The following is a 3,896-nucleotide window of genomic DNA, read 5'->3' on the forward strand; positions in this document are numbered from 1 at the left end:
GAGGTCTCTGCCTGCTGAAGGTGATGAGGTATGACAGAGAAGAGGGTATCTCTCCCTCATCCACACCACCACATGGTAGGGCCAGGTCTCCCATGAAGGAATCCTCGGGGCATGCTCTCCTTACTAATGCAGCTCTTTAGGAGCTATATCGGTCCTCCTGCTCCCATGATCCTGTAGCAGGAAGAGTGGAGCCACCTCTTTGTAAAGGCTGGAAGCTGTGCAGCCACAAAAGCATCTCCTTCAGGAGAATCTGCCTGAAGACTGCCTGAGAGACCAAGGATTGCTGATGAAGACAACACCAGCCAATCAGGAACTGCTGTTTAGAAGAGATGCTTTCTTGGGACCAATGGGGCACAGGTGAGGGGTATTAAAGGAGCTTACAGCAGCGTTCAGATGAGCTTGCTGCGGCATTCCTCACCTGCTCCCAGGGTCTGTGTCATTGACTCTGCACCACCTCACCTCAAACCCCCAAGGGCAGGTAGGGTGGGCAGCAAGTAGTTCAGGCAGAAATGCTCCCAGGGTCATCTCCCCAATGATGCACAGGTAAGGGCTAGGGATAGTTCTGTATAGGCCTCAGACATCAACATGGCCCAGCCCAGCCCAGGAATATCTGCCTGGACTTTGGCAGTAAGAGACCTCTGCTGCTTCAGGACTGTGGTTCCAGGCATGATCCGGTGGCAGCATAAGCCAGGACCCCACCAGATCATCTCACTGGCTACTCACATCGAGCTGATCCTCACTACCCTTGGTTCTTCAGTTCTTCCTCTCTTCATTGTGCCCACATCCTGTTTCTCTTTCTCTTCCATTTCTCTACAACTTACTTGCTTCTCTTAGTGGTGCCCAGGGTCTCTGAGTGTCAGGAATAGTCTTAGCAGTGGTCTCAGGAAAGCTATGCCCTTCTTGTTCACTGTGGCACCACGGAGGGGTCATCTCAGTATGGTCTTCCCCATAACCAGGCCTGTGTGGCACCAGAGTGGTGGTCATCTCACGCTATCTCCCTGTCTGGGCTCCATGGAACTGGTCTGGTGGTTGTTTTTAGCTTGCTTCTCTCCTGGCCTGCCTGAGTGGCCCCATTCAAGAGTCATCTGCCCTGGGCTCACTCCCGCCCCTTTCTCTTGTTCCCAGGTAGGGTTCTTCTAATTCTGAGACTTGATCACCCATCCTGGGAGTCTATCTGGGCCTGTATGGTCATCTCAGGCAAGCTCCCTGTCCAGGTGCCGGGGCACTAGTTCAGTGGTCATCTCAGGCTAACTCTTTTTTTGGGGAACAGTAGGCTACTAATCATCCAGATGTTCATAAATCAGAACATTGAGCATAGGCAGAGCACAGTGTCACTCTTCTCTGCCACTTACTGATGCACATGTTACACAGTCGCCAAGCTTACATTGCTTCTAGGGGTGGGTGATGGAGTTGAGTCCTATACACTTATTAAGTTCCTATCTAATTGTTTGAATTTCAACAAAGAGACTGATTTGAGCACCAGTTCTGAATGTGTAACTGTAGCCTTACTGTTTGGTATATGTGCTCAGGACTGAATATCTTCTTTGTAGACTCCTTTATTATTACTTAATATCCTTTGGTATATCTAAGAATTCTCTTTGATCTGCAGTCTATTTCTCCTATTACTAATATAGCACTTTCATTTTCACCAAAATAATGTTTTTATAGTTTATATTCTTCAAGGTTTTACCTTTACAGGGGCTATGTGCATGAAGTGAGTTTCTTCCAGATAGCTTACAATTGGGTCATGCTTGTAATGCACTCTGATAGTCTTAAGAATTGATTCATTTAAACAATTTGCATATAATTTAATAAAGGATGTATTTATTGTACTTAGGGTAGTTTGCATTTGCTTTCTGTGTTCTCATATGTGAGTAGGTTCTCATGTGTGTAGAGGTTATGCTACAACCTGGAGAATTACTCTGTTCCTCAAGGAGAAGGCATCCAACTTTGGTGTGTGTGTGTGTGTGTGTGTGTGTGTGTGTGTGTGTGTGTGTGTGTGTGTGTTTGGAGTCAGGTTCTCTCATTATCCTGGACCATGTGGAGTTGTCTAAGCTATAGTCCAAACAATCCAAGATACCTGTTTGTCTCAGCCTTGCCAGTATTAGGATTCCAAGCATGGGCTACCGCACTTAGCTTTCTTTCTAGTGTGGATTCTTGGGATCGCATCCTGTCCTGGTACTCACATAACAAATACGTTATCTTCTAAGTTGTCCTTAGCAGGCTCCATTGTAGTTTCTCTGCTCGTTTCATGACCTCTGTGTGATGCTTGTATCGTTTATAGCAGTGCATTTTGTTTTTCTACAGTGTTTTTCCTGATTTCTTTTTGTCTATAAGCTTTCCATGGTGAGTTCACTAGAAAATATTTCCCCAATACAATGCTGCCATTGTGGCAGGGGAAACAAAATACAGAATCTTACATTTACATACATTCCCTTACATTTCCTTAACCTCTTTTTAAATGACATAATAGCCTTAAAAACTCAAGGAAAGGCTACTTCTCCAATTGAGAACGTTTAAATTCCTACCTCATTCTTGAAAGATACAGTTTTGTTGCTGTTGTCGTTGTAGGTGAGCCTTGGTTCCTGCTTTCTTTCAGAACATGAAAAATGTGGTTCCAGGAGGGAAATCTTCATCAACAGAATTGTTCACTCACAATAGATAAAACATAATTCTCCTCTGCTGTACCAAAAGCTCTCTGAGTAGGTCCAATGCTTATCATCGCTCCTTACACGCTTCTTTTGACCCCACACCACAAAGGAGCTGGGCAGTGTTAAAAGCCCCCACTTCTGTCATCATAATGATGAGGAGGGAGGTGATTATTCTTTCAAATGGGGGTGAGTAGGATGCCTACATGCACTCCAATGATGCCCTGGGCAATGGTCTTCTAATTACAGACGGAGTGGAAGTCTACACTCATCACTTGGTACTGTCTCTGCATGATAGCTAGAGAGTGGTAATTAAACCTTGTAAGGATCGCTGTCTAGATTCCCTTTCCATGCTTTGTTGGCCAGAGTGGAGCCAGGACCATAAGTAACTTGCTGTAGAGCTGTGCTTGATTAAATGTTTGTCATCTAAGCTATTATCTTACTGGTTTTATTAGAGAAATGGCAGATTTCGTCGGTGATTTTTAATATACATATATTTTTTTTAATTTTCAAACTAACCATGCATCCTGTTCTAACCAAAGAATAATTCAAATAAAAAGTAAACCCTTAGCATTCAGTGCTCTGTCTCAGCAACCAATGTTCAAATCCTGTTTGCCTACTTTTCTCCAACTCAAGAATCTTCCTGGGTTTATTTTAAACACATTGGGCAGGATTTTAATCTGTATATGGGAAGGTTCATTCTTGCTTATCAGAATGGGTAGTTCTTATCAATATTTCTTTTTCTTATAGCATTAAGGGTCCTCTGCATTCTGGGCAGGTACTTTACATGGGAGTCATAACTGCAACCCTTGCATGATTCTGAACATAAGTCCATATGTTTTAAAAGGTAGATGGATTGAACGCCAAGCACTGAATTCACTGCAGGGAGGCCGCGGCTTTCTGATGAAAGGAAACGGAAACCTTTTGTTAATACAGTGAACTGTTAAAAGAATTTAAAACCAAGAGTGGATAACATCAGAGAGAGAGAGAGAGAGAGAGAGAGAGAGAGAGAGAGAGAGAGAGAGAGAGAGAGACAGAGAGACAGACAGAGACAGAGAGACAGAGAGACAGAGAGACAGAGAGACAGAGAGACAGAGAGACAGAGAGACAGAGAGACAGAGAGACAGAGAACTGATGGAGTAGAACGTTCCCTGAAGAAAACATAGAGGATGAGGAGGTGGAAGAGGATGTTATACTTACAGTTCAGTTATAAGATAGCAAGGCCCCTATTGCAAGGGACATCTGTTA

At 44.0% G+C, this 3,896-nt stretch overlaps 1 non-coding gene across 1 annotated transcript; it reads right to left on the minus strand.

Moving 5' to 3' along the window:
- Nucleotides 1-1,265: 1,265 nt before the first annotated feature.
- LOC116885065 lies at nt 1,266-1,402 on the minus strand. Its single transcript, XR_004385941.1, has one exon. It is a non-coding gene; the product is annotated as a small nucleolar RNA SNORA17 (small nucleolar RNA).
- Nucleotides 1,403-3,896: the final 2,494 nt, after the last annotated feature.

Source organism: Rattus rattus, chromosome 15 (assembly GCF_011064425.1).
Source record: "Rattus rattus isolate New Zealand chromosome 15, Rrattus_CSIRO_v1, whole genome shotgun sequence".
In the NCBI taxonomy this organism is placed as follows: Eukaryota; Metazoa; Chordata; class Mammalia; order Rodentia; family Muridae; genus Rattus; species Rattus rattus.